General features: G+C 49.3%; 1 protein-coding gene across 3 annotated transcripts in view; it reads left to right on the forward strand.

Annotated features, from left to right (window-relative positions):
- FARP2 (FERM, ARH/RhoGEF and pleckstrin domain protein 2) overlaps positions 1–17425 on the forward strand; it is a 4051843-nt gene that overhangs the window by 272668 nt on the left and 3761750 nt on the right. The gene's annotated exons all lie outside the window — the stretch shown is intronic.

Here is a 17425-nt window from a genome sequence, read left to right on the forward strand (position 1 = left end):
TTTTCTATGCACCTCAAGGGCGAATTTTCGTCGAATTACACTTCTTGGAGGGTTCCGGAAGACCTTTGAGGCCTACCCCGATTCAGACATGGCCTAGGACAAAAGATCCGACACCTACTGGATCCAAACTGTTCAGGATGTGGACTACAGAATGTCTTCATGGAAGATGAGCACTCCTGTTGCCTCTACTGCCTTCACGCTGACAAGTCGCACGTGGAGGAGGACTGTGCGTTCTGTAAGAACATGTCTGTACGTACAATGAAGGACTGCCGTGTTCGGCTCACCAACTGGCTGGAGGGGAAGAGCCCAGCAGCAGGTGAGAGCGGTCTTCAAAGACCTTTGAGGGCACTCCGGCGACGGGGGCCTAACAAAAGGCAGAGCACAGCGAGTCCGCGGGCACCGGGAGCGCCGTTGGTTCACGCTCCTCTGCTGCCAGCCAGGGCGCGATGTCACCGACGCCATCATCCACGAGCCAACGCTCTAGTTCGGGGAAAAGGAAGTCGGAGAACCCAGGTAAGCGTCGGAGAAGCCCGGTCGATCCCGACGGAGAAAGCCAAAGGGGGGCGAGGCGGTGACCCTCCACTTAAGGGGAAGGCCTCAGACGCGTCCAAGGTCGTCAAGGCCCTGATTCACTGGAGTCGTGGCGGCCCTGGCGAAGCCTGTGGAGGCTGCCCCAGTGGAGATGAGTTCCGGGCCTAGAGTTTCCCTGCCACCCCGGAGGGAATCGTCTTCTTTCCAGCCTATCGAGAAGACCCACGTGAAACCCCGGGAAGGGAAATAGGGGGGGGGGGCAAGGTAGCCATAACGGACACAGATACCACCTCCGAGGATGAGCTGGCTGGCGTCAAAAAGATCCTGGACAAGAAGTTTGAGGAAGTCCGGTCCTACGGGAGAGATCCCGATGAGGTGGACGTAGAGGGCAACGGTGGGGCCGACGAAGAGCAGCGGGCCGCGGAAGAAACGGAGGACCCCGCACCCCAGCCGTTGCTCCCGATGCAACCAGTGCCTACGCCACAGGACAATTCAGGAGCAATCCTGATGGCTTTGCAGACCCTGTGTACGGAGATAAGGACAAGGTTGCCCTTACCCCCAGCAGACGATCCAGCGCGCCTGGACCGTCGGGGATCCCACCGAACAAGCAGAGGCAAATCCATTCTCCCCCTCCCTTCAACTCCACCCCCCCCCCCACTGAGGGATGAGACGGAAACAGCGACGACAGGGACGGACGACGACGACGGTGGTGACGACGGGACGGATCTCCCATCACCCCCTGCCCGGGCCTCTTCCCCTCCCCCCCTGACGAAACTGGCTCCTTTCACGCCATGATCGCCAGGGCAACGGAGCTGTTCCAGCTATGCCCCGAAGAGCAAAAGGAGGGTTTCCTCTACCAACGACGGGAGGCCAAGAGGAAGACCGTCCTCTCAGTCATGTTACTGGACGACATCTGGGACGAAGGACTGTCACTGCTGAAGAACCCGTCCACGGCTCCTGCGAAGAGGGACCGGTATGAGACCGGGTCCCAGATTCCGCCCCTATGTGCCTCAGGGCACAGCTGTCCCCGGATTCGGTGGTCTCCGCGGCAGCCAAGAAGAAATAAGCAAGGGCGATGGCATCAACTTCCACTTCCCCACTGGACGGCGAGGGGAAGAAGCTGGATGCCATGGGACGACGGGTCATGGCGGCGATGACCATCAAAGAGGCCAACGCCCTTGCGATGGTGGCACGCTACGACAGGGAGCTGTGGTTCAAGATTGCTCCCCTCCTAGACTTCCTCCCAGACAAGAGGGCGGAAGCCCTTAAAATAATGCAGGAAGGCGAGGTGGCTTCGGACCACGCCATCAAGGTGGCCACGGACATCGCTGACACCGGCTTTCACCGTTTGCCTTCGCTGGCGCGGTTGGCTCAAGGCCTCCGATTTCCATCAGGACGTACAGACCAGGGTACTGGACATGCCCTTCGACAGGAAAAACCTGTTCGGCAAGGCAGTGGACGAGTCAATGCAGGCCATCAAGGCAGACACCGAGACGGCCCGGGTCTTGGGTTCTCTCCATCGACAGCCGTCCAAGTCTCAAGGTGCCTCCAAAGGATTCGGCTGCGTTCCGCCTTCGTACAGCCAGGTGGCCAGCTCCTCGTTACAGGAAGCCTACAGAGGCCGCAGCAAGGCCGGAGGACACTGTCGTCGACGCCAAGGAGGCCAAGGTGGCAAGGCCTCGGCGAAGCAAGACTGAACCGGCCGTGATGTCGGGCCCCCACCGAGCACCCCGGTGGGAGGCTGGCTGGCGAATTTCGTCAGCGTGTTAGTCCATCTCCACCGACCGTTGGGTGCTGGATGCCCTGGACCCACGGGCACGCTCTGGAGTTCCAAAGAAAGTGTCCCCATCTACCACCAGTGGCCAGGAAGGAAAACCATGTGCCACAGCTGCTTCTAGAGGTACGAGCAATGCTAAAAAAAAGGGCGTGATAGAACTCGTCCCAAAGAGGCTCCGGAGTATACTCGCAGTACTTCCTCGTCTGAAAGAAGAACGGTGGCTGGCGGCCCATCCTAGACCTTCGCCGCCTCAACAAATAAATCAAGTCGCAGAAGTTTCGGATGGTCACCCTTCAGCACATGCTGGGACAGCTGGAGGAAGGCGACTTCCTGCCATCGCTGGACTTGGGGATGCCTACTTCCACATCCCCATATACAAAGGACATCGAAAGTTCCTACGAATCGTGGTCCAAGGGCGACACTACTAGTTCAAGGCCCGGCCCTTCGGGTTGAAGTCAGCGCCGAGGGTCTTCACCAAGTGCCTGGCACCGGGGGTGGCGCGCCTGCGCCTGCAGGGGATCCACGTATACCCCTACCTGGACGATTGGCTCATCCGAGGAAGGTCAAGAGAACTCACCATTGATCACAGAGCGAAGACCGTCCAACTGCTCACTGATCTAGGATTCTTGATCAACGTCACGAAATCCCACCTGGTACCGTCACAAGACGCCCTGTTCCTGGGAGCCAGACTCGACACAGTGGCGCGGTTGGCTTCACTGTCGGAGGAAAGGACGAAGGCCATCCTGGGCAAGGTACAACGGCTGTTGACCATGGAAGTGGCCAGGGTGAGGTCCATCAAGTCTCTACTCGGCATGATGTCATTGTGCATCTACCTCGTGCGTCTATGCGGCGGGCAGCTTCGAAGACAAGATCTCCCTCAATGAGAGGTTCCGTCAAGCGATGCAGTGGTGGGGCACCTGTGCGCACTTCGCGGCGGGCATGGACTTCCAGACCCCAGCGCATCAGGAGACGGTGACGACAGACGCCTCCCTGGCGGGATGGGGAGCGCACACCGGAGATCTCCATGCAAGAGGCCTTTGGCTCCCGGAGGAGAGGTCCCTGCACATCAACGTCCTGGAGCTCTGGGCCATGTTCTGGGCCCTCAGGTCTTTCCTTCCCTCAAGGGCAAAGTAGTATGGATCTTCACCGACAACTCCACTACGATGTTCTACATCCGGAAGCAGGGAGGCACCAGATCCCCAGCCCTATCCAAGGAAGCGCAGGATCTGTGGCACTGGGCCGTCGCCCAGGGGATGTTTTGGTACCTTTTCATCTGGCAGGAGTGAAAAACACTGTCGCCGACTCACTCAGCATGGAGATGCGCTCTTGCCACGAGTGGGAGCTTCGGGAAGATCAAGTTGTTCTCTTATTCCGACAATGGGGCAGTCCCCAGATCGACCTGTTTGCGACGGCGGCGAACACCAAGTGCCAGAGGTTTGCTAGCAGGTTTCCCCAGTCGGGGAGCATAGGAGATGCATTCTCCTTCCCCTGGGACGGTAGGTTCCTATACGCGTTACCACCGTTGCTGTTGTTTTTGCGACTCATCAATCAACTCAGACGGGCCCGGTGCAAAATGATACTCGTCGCACCGGTGTGGCCGGGGCAGATAAGGTTCCCGGACCTTCTGGACTTGTCAGCGTCCCCCCCGCCCCCCAGTCAAACTGCCGACGGACGTGGATCTTCTCTGCAGGAAAGTAGGTGCCATGCTTCATCAACCCGCAGGCCTGGCTCCTGCAGCACTAGAGTTCGGAGGCTATGATATCCCGGCGGACTGCAAGGAGGTACATGCAAAGGCCAGGGCGTTCTCGACTCATAAGTGCTATGGACATAAGTGGAAGAGGTTCTCTGTCTGGTGCCCTGCACAGAAGATTAACCCTCCTACGCATTACGGCCCCTCAAGTGCTGCCGTACTTGCTGTCGCTGGCCAAGGCGGGCCTGGCACATGCCTCCATCAAGATCCACCTGGCGGCTATCTCCCGCTACACCAGAACTCTTTGGCGGTCGTCGCTGTGGCCGACTGGTGAAGATGTTCATGAAAGGACTGTTCTGCTTGTTCCCACCGGTGAAGGCTCCGGCCCCGGCGTGGGAGCTCAACGTGGTGCTGACCAGGCTCATGGGTCCCCCATTCGAGCCTTTGCACTCGGCACTGCTGAAGTTCCTATCTTGGAAGACAGCGTTTCTTGTGGCCATCACCTCCACATGACGAGTGGGAGAGATCCAGGCCCTCTCCTGTAAACCTCCATACTTGACATTCCACAAGACGAGGGTAGTGCTGAGGACGCACCCCTCCTTCATGCCCAAGGTGCCGTCGGACTTCCATCTCAACGAGCCTTTGGTGTTACCTGTTTTCTTCCCGTCGCCGGCTGAGAGGACTTTGCACTCGCTGGGTGTGGCTGGAGCCCTGAAGTTCTACGTGGACCGCAGGAAGAGTCTTCGGAAGACATCACAGCTGTTTCCAAAACTTTCGTCCTGTGAACCAAGGGAAGGCCCTCTCGAAGGCTTCCATTTCCAGATGGCTCTCCGGCTGCATCATGCACTGTCACCGGTTGGCAAACCGACCATTGCTCGGCTGTCCAAGAGCCCATTCAACCAGAGCGATCGCTGCTAGCACGGCGTTCCTGTCTGGTGTGCTCCTGCTGGACATCTGCAGGGCTGCTACGTGGAGGTGGACGCACACCTTCACGAGATTCTACTGCATCGACCGGGATTCCAGGGAGGAGTCCAGAGTCGGCCAGGCAGTGCTGCGCAACCTGTTTGCTTGAAGGTGAGCCTGGTGAGGAGGTAAGAGATGCTTAATGTTGAGAATTGCCACCTCCCGTGGTTGTGCATGTGATTACTGCTATGTATTCTTGTATTCATGAGTATGTGAATCCATGCCAGACCCCATGCTGGAGAAGGAACAAGTTACTTACCTGTAACTGTTGTTCTCCAGCATGGGTCTGGCATGGATTCACATGCGAACCATCCCTCCAACCCCTCTGCGGCTCTTCTCTTGGTCCTACTGCCACTTTACGTGCTTCCAAATCTGCTTCCAAATCTGAAGATGGCTGCCAGAGGAGGGGCTTAGGTAGAGGGCAGTCAATGGCTGGGGGCAGTATAACCCAGAGACCAGTGATTAGTTATTAGTAGAAAGACCGTTCAGAAACTAAACAGAAACTTTTTTTTTTTTGCTTTACCGAGGATTCCCAGCCTGACGACGGGGAATATTCATGAGCATGTGAATACATGCCAGACCCATGCTGGAGAACAACAGTTACAGGTAAGTAACTTGTTCCTTCTCCCGACTGAACAAAGGAAGGAAGGGGTCCTTTATCGGATAAGGGAAAAATCACAGAACACAGTAGTGTCCATTACAATCCTGAATGACATCTGGGAAGACTCTCTTCCTGCCATGAACATTTTTTCATGGTGAAGCTGAAGGACAGATTTGATAAATAAAATATAGGGTATCCGTGAAAGCTCCATTGCTGGAGAAGGAGTAAGTTACATACCGGTTACTGCTGTTTTCCAGAATTGTTATCTTTCATAGATTCACACGCAACTCTCCTGACTACACTGCACGTGGCTCATCATTGCACTTTTGAGTGCACCATAAGAATCTGAAGATGGCCTCTAGGGCTGGAGCCAAGGGACGCACTGCCTATTCGCTGAAGGGTAAATGACCTAAAACAATACTAAGAGACCACTAAAGTGAATGCAGTTTCTTTGGATTTCTATGAAACTGTTTAATGTTACTGAGGATGCCTAGCTTGAAGAAAGGCAACATTCAAACAGTATGTGAGAGACACCAATGCTGGAAAACAGGATTTACAGTTAAAATACCGTATTCCTTCTGAGCAAAGTCTTTATCTTATACATTGGGGCTCATTACGAGTTTGCCGGTAAAACGGACGAAATACCGGCATATCCCGCGTCCTTGGGTGCGCCTAGACAATCTGTTCCACCTTGTCAGACCTGTATATTAGCACACCTCCAGAGTAGTGTAGACACCTAAAGCGTTGTTAGGGAGAATTCTCTGTAAGGCTAATTTCCCAAACCTAGCGAGTCCCCCAGCAGCTTTGCTGGATTTTTGGGGTTTATTTTTTTCTCCTGATAAGAGGGGAGTCTCTTTTAATCCCACTCTTAGACATGATTTGAGGTGTTCCTTTGTCTTTCCATGTGTTTTTTGGGCTATGGGGTATTTTACTCCATAGGGTCTCATGTGTTTTTGATGTGGGTTACACAGCACACTCCGTGCCGTAACCCAGGGGTGTCGTAGCGACCCCCCAACATAGACTCCATACCCTGGGACTGACTACTGTCTCCCAGGGCATGTAAAGTCACCATTGGCTTTACTAGTCCCAAATTATGAACAGAAACCAGTACAAACCATCATGTTGTGGACGTTCTGGTCGGGGCAATTCGATTGCCCCGGGGTCTGTTGTTCGAGGGGGCACGTCTCCGTCCCCCCTGATCGAGTTTTGGCTGGTGGCAGTGGATACTACTTTTTATATTCGACCGCAAATATATCTCTATGGGATTTTCCCATTGTTCGAGGCTACCAACTTTAATTATTTAATTCTTATAGCCTCGAACATACCACCGGTTTATTTATTTAATATTAATTCACTGGTTGGTATTTTTTGCCAGAACACTATTCTAAAATGGCGTTTGTGTTCTCTTCTGTGACTCCAACCCAAGTCGAGCCCTTTGTTCCACTTTTTGGCAGGCTTCTCCACAGAAACCTCCATAAATGGTGCCACTCTGTCTGGGTAGCACAGGGTGTGTGGGAGGGGGTTTCGGCACCCTGCCTTGGCAACTCAAGTCACACTCTTGTGTGATTGGCCCAAGTGGTGAGCCGGCCGGCTCACCACTTAGCATGTTTGATTGACAGCTAGGCTGAATGAATGGGGGTTTGCTGCATAAAAGCAGGGCTTTGGGGACTGGAACTTCAGAAGTCGCCACAGGACCTAAGAATCCGAGGAGGGAGAAGCTGAGCCGACCTGCAACGACGACACCACCGGTGGAGCCCTGCTGAACCGTCTCACCACTTTTCCCGACGACAGAGGAGATCTCCAGTCCGGAGAGTCTTCTTCCTTTGACTGGTGGGGATAACCAGTTTTACCTTCTTTTCACCTTCCTGGAGCATCTCGTGGCCGCCTTGCCCGTGCCAAGCACCCCGGCACCGGAATACCACGGTTTACCACTACCACGAAGAGAAGGGTAGTGCCTTTTAACCAGAGAACTCTGCGGCTGGTTTCTTCCCTGGCAGTGCAACGACCTTCATCTTTCCTCCACAGCGAGACCTCTTCTTCCTCTGGACGAAACACCGACTTGCACCTGCTGCCAGGAACAACTGCCCCCGCTGGAGCTTCCTTCACACTTAAGGTACTGTGTCCCGCCTGGCTTCCCTTGCGACAGATCGTTCGGGGTGACAGTAAAGCCTCGTCTTTCTAACCTGGGCTGGCCTGGGGCATCCTAGCTAACATTTCCTGACTTTAATTTTATTCTTTTTGTGCGAAATATCTACAAAGACTCTTTGGGCATAACCCCCTGGTGAACCTGGACCCCTTCTGCTTGCTCTTTCCCAAGAGTGGGCCTTGCAATTGACTTCCTTGCTCTCCAGTAGAACTCTGCCTAGCCTGCCTTACTGTGGTTCTTTGAAAAAGTATTGAAACGTATGTGCTTCTTTAACTCTGCCTTTTTCCCTCCCTTTGTTTACAACTTATTAAAGTGTCATCTTATGTTAAGCGCTCACCTCTGTCTGCAAATAAGTGGTGTTTCTCACTAAGACTTGTCTAACAAGTGAATAGGGTTGTATATATATATATGATAGTGACTGTGTGTTGAATTTACTTACCTCGTTTTTGCTAGTGTAAATCACAAGTGTGTTTTTAAATAAATAATTATATACTTTTACACCAAAGCTCTGGTTCGTGTTTGTTTGTGCTACTGTGTCTCTGTGCCTATTGTGTATACTCTGCATACTGCCTAACTCTTCTTGAGGGAAGTCTGACTGCTCAGTCACAGCTACCAAGTGAATCTGTGTGGTACAGACTGCTACCAAGTGGGTTTACTGCCAAACACCTGTAGTCTTAAATCTCTTGCAGTGGTCCCTAAGGGAACTGCACAGGTTTCTGCCTAACAAGCGTGCCTTCCACAGGCCTATGGTGCGCTCATTGGTCACCCTAGACCGTTCATGGGTTCTGTTGTATGCCACTTCCAGTGGTGTCTGGAGATTCCTCAGAGGGGTCATTGGCCGTGGTAGCTGCAGGTATCCAGTTAAGCCTGCAAGGGGCAAAGACTCATCTGCAACTCATGATGTACAGTCTGTGAATCCATCTCCCATGTGTGCACCAAACTGTTTAGCATTCCAGTCATTGCATGTGGATTGCATTGCTGAGGGAGAGTGTCCAGTCTACTTGCACACAGCTCACGGGCAACATTCATTGCTTTATGGGTCCATGACAGACCGGGCAGCATCCCGTGCATTGCTCCCATGCATTGACTCTGATGGGAGTCTGGGTTACATGTGCATGTTGTTTGTGGGGCATCCACGATGGGGTGGATGGCAGGATCGCATGAGGATCTGAGTGCATGCCATGTCAAATGCAAGGGACATGTCCCTCAGTAGCAGTTTTGCAGTATTTCATCCCATGTATGGAGATTTTATATGGCGTGTCATTTCACGGGCATCCCATAGGCTCCATTAGTGTTTGCGGGCCCTGCACCTAGTCGTTCCACGCCACCCTCACCTCACTCCAAGGGTGTCTGGGTCTGGGCAGGCTATTTAGGACAATTGAGTGTTTCCAGGGCAACTATGTGTGTAACATTGTTCTATGTGAATTTTACTGTGCATAGACGTTGACCTTGGTCATTGTTTCTTTTTTCTATGCCGTCTTCACCCTTATCCCCTGGCTCTTGGGGGTACCCCTACACATACATCGGACACCCCTAGGTGGCCTGGCCTACCACTTAGCTGTCCATGGATGTTGTGGGATGTGTGGTGTTACATTCTGGTACCTGTAGTACATTGTGTGTCTGTTGGGGTTGCATGGGCTGGCCAGTGGCTGCATCATCTCCAGTCATGTACTCTCCTGTGGGTTCCAGCATGTCATTTGTGGGGGGCGCTGGTGGGTTCTGCATGTACAGGGCCTTGTCAGGTAATGGAATCGCAACATTTGCCCCCCCACACACTTTTGCATGCCACTCATATACAGCAAGGTGAGATTCCTCATATACTCTCCCCAGATCCAGGCCCATTGCCCTCGGTGTCCCTCCATTTATGCTGGCAGCGTGCTTTTCCATAGGATCATTGGGTTGGTCCTTGGAACCAGGGACAGCAGTGAGTGATGAGGTTGGCATCACAGGTGACTTGGACATTCAGTGAATGGAATTGCTTCTGGTTCCTGTGCACCTCCTCTGAGGTGTCTGATGCCACTAGCTCCACATGTGTACAATCCAAGGCTGCCACCACATTGGGCATACCTGCAATTGCATAGAACGTGCCTTGGTGGCATCCACCTGTGCCTAGGTGGTGGGAAGTGCAATGTGCAGGCCACATGGCATAGGAGTGCATCCAGCACCCGACCCAGCACTCTGGAGAAGGCAGGCAGCTCAATGCCATGCAGTTAGCTCACTGAGAATTGGAATGTGCCTGTGGCCAAGAAGTGCAGGACTGACTCCAGCTTGACCAATGGTTGTATGGCTGTCCTGATGCCGATCCTGCTCCCCATTTCCTCCTGGATGTGGGTTCTGTTATTGTCTCCCTATTTTGGCACTACAGGATGAGGATTTGTGTCTGTGAGGGTCCATTGAGTGGCCCTTTCTTGGGATATGGGTGCACATTTTGCATGGCGTCTTCTTTCAACCAGCATCTTTCTCCTCCTCCTTTCCAATGCCTCCTGTTGCCTCTGATGGTCCTCCAGGCCCGCAGCTCTAGGTTGGCCTGGAGCAGCTCCATGTCCATGTACATTGTGAATGGCAGCATGGTTGTGTAGAGAAACGTTGTTGGGGAAGAATTCTGGCAGCCCTCCAGATGAGGTGTGAATCTGGCCTTTTTTACATACCGAAAGCTTGTCGATACGCCCGTTCTTCCTTGCGTACCACTTAAACGGGCTATTTATGGCAGCACCCCTATAAATCATGGAGCTCACTGGTGATAGCCTAGCCAGCAGCAGCTTGCAAATCTACTCTTTACTTTAGCAATCCACACAGTTCCTTGAAAGAAGCAACTGGGGTGAGTTCTGGTAAGTTTTTTTTTCCACTCTCCTATGTTAATGATTCTATCAAGATAATACTTACTGAGTAATGTAAATGGGAATTTGTGTTTTGTTCACTTTGTTTCACTGCTTGCATTTTGTAAGTTGCAGTGTTATTAAAGCATCTTTAGTCATGAATATGCATTTCACTTTGCTTTAGGACACAGGTAGTATTGTGTCAAATGAAAATTGTCTTAAACAAGGGCTGCATTTCTGCTTAATTTTCCTCAGTCTTAATCTGCTTTAATGGAGCCAGAGCAGTTGCAGCAGCATGGGCATTTCATACTTTGGTTTCTTTTCATCACAGAAGCACACCAGTTGCATTCAATGGCTTGGGGTTGTTGATCTCTTGAGGTTTTTAGAAACAAGCCTCCCAGCAAGCAGTTGTTTGGCTTTTGTGAAAAGGAAAAACTTGTTTTGGTGTTCCGTATGGAGATGTGTGTTTTCTAGTCTTAAGATTGCATGTGTTAGCGTGCATGAAAGAGCACTATACATAGTTTGTTTTCTTAGAAAGCAACAAATAGCTAGGCATGTGTTCTGAACTTTAACTCCCTTTCTGACTACCCACCGCAAGCAGATATAATGGATACAGGTAGAAGCAGTGCTGTATATATTTTCAGTGGCACAGATTGTACCAGTACCTCTCAACAGGACTGCTATATATTCAGGCAAAGTACCCTATTTTATCAACGGAGCTGCTCTACGCAGGTCATGGCACAATGCCAAATATTCACAGCAGGGCTGATTGCATCATGCCCACATTTCTTAGCAGGACTGCTATGTTTTGGGACAGTACCTGAATTTCTTAACAGCTGCTGTTAAGAAAGCATGAACATGTGTTGGCATTTTCTGCAGCGAGCTAAAGTACTGAGCAAGAACAGTGTCTGAGCTCTTCCCACTAACCTCTGACAGTGTGAGAAGATGGCATTGCTTCAATCCCTTTTACTTGGTCTTGCGCTTTTCTAAACTTCTGCTTCGCCCATGTCCGATTGCTGACTCCCACTGCCAAATGTAGGATAGTCCAAACAGGCTTAGAGCTTTTGACAAGCCATTTATGTCAGGCAAGTCTCGCATGGAACTGCCAGTGCCCTAACCCTATGTGCCTTTCAGTGTCAGCAGCTGGTTGGGAAAGGCAGTTCAGTGGGTCAATAACCCTGCTGTAGAGATTGTATAACCTGTTAGTTCAAATCCTGTTGATAGATGAGTTAATGAGTCTGCATCAGAGACATGCCTTTAGGATGCAGGTAACATTAAATTGTAACAGAGTTGACTTAAGTTTCGACTTATCAAAAGGACTACTAAATGTTCAGTGATTCAGAACACACACATTTCATTCGGGATGCTCTACTTGTAAATCACACAACTCATCAGGGCTGCTATACCTGTGATTACTCGGAACACAACTCTTCAGGGCTGCTATACCTGTGATGGCTCAGAATACACCCCTCATCAGGGCTGCTACTGTAATGACTCAGAAGTAGAACATGCACATTCCATGAGGACCAATATACTTGTAATTGCTCAGAACAGACACATCTCATTTCGGCAGCTATACTTGTAATGGCTCAGAAGAAGCACATCCCATGAGGACCGCTATACTTGTAATGGCTCAGAACACACAGCTCATATGGTCGCTTGTACTTGTAATGGCATACAGTGTTGGTAAAGCATCAGCATTCAAGCAAGTGCTGCATCTGGTCAGCCAAAACTCGTATAATGCCCTGCCTAATGGCTAAAAAAAGGTTTGCACACCTAAAAAGGAGCACCCAATGGTAAAGCCGCACCAGATTTCTAAATAGAAAAGGCATTTTCAGCTTTTTGGACATTTATTGGTGCCATGTTAAAAGAAAAACATAAAACAGGAGAGGAAGAGCAACTTTGGACCTAAGCAGTGCAGCAGAACAAAGGTGTTCGGGACTGAAGGGACAGAGAACTTATTAGACAATCCAAAACACGAATTCGAGCAACAGGGAGAGAGAAATGAGCTACATGATAGGGCAACACAGAAAGTGAGAAGGGAAATAGAGTTAATAATAGAACAAACACACAATAGGAGTGAGCGATAGAAGCAGAGCATGAGAGACATTTAGAGACAGTAAAATAAAACAGATCAACAGCAGGTGGGGAGAGATGGAAATAGAAAAGTAAGAGAAAAGTGCAGGCCAATAACATAAGAGACAGTGCAAGAAAGATAATCAAAAGGAATAGCAACCACAACTGAGAAAACGAAAAAACAGATACAGCCAGAGTAGTGACATGAGTTGTATCAACGATACAGCGAGATATAGGATGGAAACAGCAACAATAGAATGCAGAGAAGGGAGAAGCAGAGTGACGGAGAAACAGACCGCAAAACGTGGCATGGCAACACTTAAGGGTGAGAGGAAGAGCATCAGAAAGTGAGACACAGGGAAACAGAGTAGCAAAGGGAAGGAGAGATGGAGCAAGAACATTGAGGGGCTGTCAAGCAGGTAGTGCCAGGCAGCAACAGTAGGTCCAAGAGGCAGAGAAGTGATGCTAGTAGATTTAGGTACTTAATTTTTGAATCACCCAATGTAACCAGCTGGCATCTTTAGTAGCTCTACTGTGCCTAAGTATCATGAAGAAGCTGGGTAGTATGCATCTACAAGGTTCTTATGTGGGGAAAATGTTTTCCACAGGTGCAATAAATGATTTAGAACCACTTTGAAATACAGCTATTTTGTCACTAATGTTTTCGAACACCATTTTAATTTTACGCACAAATTACACTTTTTACTGTCTTGCGAAGGAGGAATCTCATTCCTACTGTCTTTAAATGGAATTTACTCTCCAATTATGGAAACTGGGAGTAAAATACTCCAAAATCCTATCTGGAGTACTGAGTGGCAGTAACCGGAATTAATGTCGCTTTTACTGTATGCCTGCAGACTCGTAATGAGCCCCATTGTCTCATCACGCAAGTCACAGTTTACATCAGCAATTAAAGTATATATGCAGAGACTGGCCTATTTCCTGGAGAGTTCATGCCTGTATGTAGGGCTCTCATTAACCTTCTGCATTGCACTGCGCTTGGATCGTTTGGTGGGCCCAACCTGTCTATGCTTTATTTGTTTATTTTGCAGAGACATTCTGGTGCCATCGGAGTGGGATTTTTAGTTGCCACGCCGTCTTTGCTAATCTTTTACCATAAACAATTTTAAAATGCTTGATGATACAAGTATAAACGCGACACATGCCTCTGCTTCTTTTTGACTACATACACGATTAGTTGGCTAAATCTTTTCACATATAACGTACACAAACCCATGCTTTAAATGTTTAAATGAGCTTTAACAGTTTGCTTCTTAGGCCTGACAATAAAAGTGAGTTTGCTATATCTTGGCGTTGTATCTAGAACAACAAACCCATTAATAGTGACTTATACCATAGGGCTCCATCTATTGTAGGAAACTGCCAGATATTCGCCTTCGCTGGGACAGAGTGAAGACACCAAACACCCAATCGCTTTTTGCTGCCCCGCTCTTCGTGCATTGAAGTTTTTCGTAACAGAAAAGGCCTTTTTGTCCTTTGGGTTGTAAATGTGAGAAATGAGTGGGAGGACTGGCTGCCCATCTAATCTAGTGAAAGAGAGTGTGATCTACTGCCAGCAGCTCAAAATGGTCTCCTTTCAGAGCTGTAAAAGGTCTGGATTACAGAAAGAATTTAAACCAGATGTTTGCTGCCGCTTGTCTTTGAAGATGCCAAGTATTGCAACTATTCCTTTCTTAGGATGTTTAAATGTCCCCGCCATTTGATGTGGGAACATTGTGCTGTAGGGTAGAAACTATGGCATTTGCATTACACGTGTAAACCAGATTTACAGCAACATTACCGGTGTATAGATTTGGTTCTTGATGTATGTTTGCTTTTGATATGGAATGCAAAGCAAACATGAGCTGTTTAACGTGTGTGTTGGTTGTGGGGGAATCATTTGGAGTAGAACATTTGGAGACAAAATGCTGTGAAAATGCGCACAAAGTACCAGGTAACTAAATTAAAGCCTATATTTATATTTCTTTCTTGGTTTAAAAAGCAACATATACTCTATTTTTTCATGTTTAGTGTTTTCATTTGTGAGTCTCCTTCAATGTGTACAAAAGGCAGCTGTTTTGTGAGTTGCACCGTAGGAGAGGAGTGATCTTCAAAAGCAAAACGGGGTTGGTTACAAGTTCTGACCTCATTTCGATTTTATTATTATGGTATTAAGTCGGGAAGTGCAGGGGGACATGTGGTGGCCTACTAGGTGTTGAGGAGGAAAGACTCCTTGAAGAGGTGGGTCTTGAGTTATTTTCTGAATTGTAGGGACGTGGGGCAGAGTCTGATGCTGAAGGGGGGGGGTTGCAAAGTTTTGGGACATGGGCAGAAAAGTTTTGTTTTCTGGTCCTTTCATTTTTGCAGCAGCAGATTTTAAGTCTGCTCATGTCCTGGATTCTGGTGGTGCGCTGTCCGCGGGAGATGCTGAGGTTCACCGCGAGGTAACTGGGCGATTTAAGGGTGACTGCCTTATAGATGATGCAGCAAGACTTGAAGGTGATTTGTGCGTGCAATGGGACCCAGTGACGGTTGATGAGGGCTGGAGTGATGTGGTCCTGTCTACGTAGACCCCTGATGATGCGTTCAGCCGTGTGTAGGACACTTCTCAGGGACAAAAGGGAGGACAACTGGATGCCTTTGAGCATTGCATTGCCCCATCCAAGTGGGATACGAGCAGTGCTTGAATGGTGTATCTAAAGCTGTCCTCGGGGAGGAAGGGCTTGACTTTCCACAGGAGGGAGAGCAGATACCAAGCTCCCATTTTCTTAGATTCTTTTTACTTGCTAGTAGGTGGACAATAATCTACTGTATACAGTTTTAAGTCAAGCCAGCAAACCTTTTCACAGAGCCAACAATTGTTGTGCAAATGGGATCTGCACACATTGGAGCTGCTGCCGGTTAAAGTCCTTCATAATAGAGTGATATACCATTCCAAGGAAACTTGCTGTTACACGAAGGGCAACATTTAAAGGGCGTCCTCTGCATAGCAGAGGGTGATGGCAGCCGGACCAAACAGAGAAAGAGAATGGAAAAGGAAATGCATTCTTGAAGAAGACTAAACCCAGAGCCCCACTCTCCCTACAATAAGGGCCTGGCCGGAGGGTCAAGGCCCCACGGTCGACCGTCGTCGAGCAGTTGTGGATGTCTTCGGCGGCAGGAAGCCCACGAGGCAGTCGTCAGGAAGATTAGTCGGGAGACTAGACAACCATAGGCCGTGGGACAAAGTAAGCAATTTTAACTCTTGCGAGCTCCGCATTAGGCGACCAATTAGGTTTGTGGAAAAAAACAATCTGAGGGACCTTGACGCGTGAGGGATTTTGGGTACAGTGCACATCATGTTAGTGATAGTGTTACAGTCACGCCCATGTCGACGTCCCCTTTTGATCTTCGAAAGAAAGATGCAAAACTCCACGATTACAACTAGATGTCGTAATATATGCACAGCATGTGATTCTTAGCAGATTCACAAGCATCAGAAACATATATTCTCACCGTAATAACATTTCTGATGATTGTATCTGATTCGATTCACGTGCGCCCACCCTTCCTCCCCTCGTGGAGTACAAGGAACATAGACCTCTTACACCTTCTCTCTTCTGTACCCACTCAAGCGGACTATAAGGCTCCCTGACGCCAGAGGAAACACAACCAGAGGGACCTCAATGCGTGAGGGATTTTGGGTGCACTGCACGTCACGTTGGGGATAGTGTTAGTCACTCCCATGTCGTCCCCTTTCGATCCTCGAAAGAAAGATGCAATACTCTGCAATTACAGGTAGATGTCGGAGTATATGCACAGCATGTGAATCTAACCAGATACAATCATCAGAAATGCTATTACTGTGAGTAATGCATGTTGTATCCAATCAAAGAGGGAGTCTACCCTATTAGGAAACATATGTTCACACACTTTACTGGTAGCCCTCATTGCTACCGGTCCAAGTTTTGTCACTCCTTATTCTGAGTAGACTCTCCAGCCAGAAGACTTGCTTGCGCTCTAAACATTTACAAAATGTGGATGGCCCTCTCTACCTTCCAGAACACCAAGCCTCTTGTGCTTACTGAAACTTCAAATATATCAAAAAAGGTAGCAGGCGCTCCTCTCCAGAAAGAACATGGCATGATAACCTGTTCTGAGATGAGTTTGCAGCACACGCTTTTTGCTCACTGTACTTTTCACAGATGGGAAATATCCATTTGCACATCAGTCTTTGTCCTGCCCACATGGGCAGTCCAGCACCGAAATGCTATGGCAATTCCTCTCTGAACAAGAGTACCAAAAGCAACCCCATACACGTGTTTCAGCCTTGTTGGGCCTCCTCAGAGGTGAAGCTTTGTCTCTCTGAGCACAGTGAGCAGGGAGTCCATGTCACGTTGCCCGCAGGTAACTCAGGTTGACCAACCCCAAGTTCCTTTCAAATATATCAAAAAAGGTAGCAGGCGCTCCTCTCCAGAAAGAACATGGCATGATAACCTGTTCTGAGATGAGAGTTTGCAGCACACGCTTTTTGCTCACTGTACTTTTTCACAGTTTTTACTGAAACTTCAGTTTAAGCACTTTAAGGGACCTCAGACTCGACGAATAATTCTTTGGAATCTTGTAGTGAAGATACCTAACTAGTAACTTAGACATTGCCTTCTCATCAGTCATTCCAAGGGCACTCTAAGCTGTGTTTGTAACTTCTCTACATATGGAAAATCTGAGATACAATTCTGTAGATACTGCTGCTGTATTTATATTCCTGGAGTTCCATGAACTTAAGTGCTACTGTGGAAAAGAAACCACAGGAACGAAGCACTGGTCTAACAAAGGTTTTTATTAA

This window comes from Ambystoma mexicanum, chromosome 10 (assembly GCF_040938575.1).
Source record: "Ambystoma mexicanum isolate Mex_15411 chromosome 10, UKY_AmexF1_1, whole genome shotgun sequence".
Classification (NCBI taxonomy): domain Eukaryota; kingdom Metazoa; phylum Chordata; class Amphibia; order Caudata; family Ambystomatidae; genus Ambystoma; species Ambystoma mexicanum.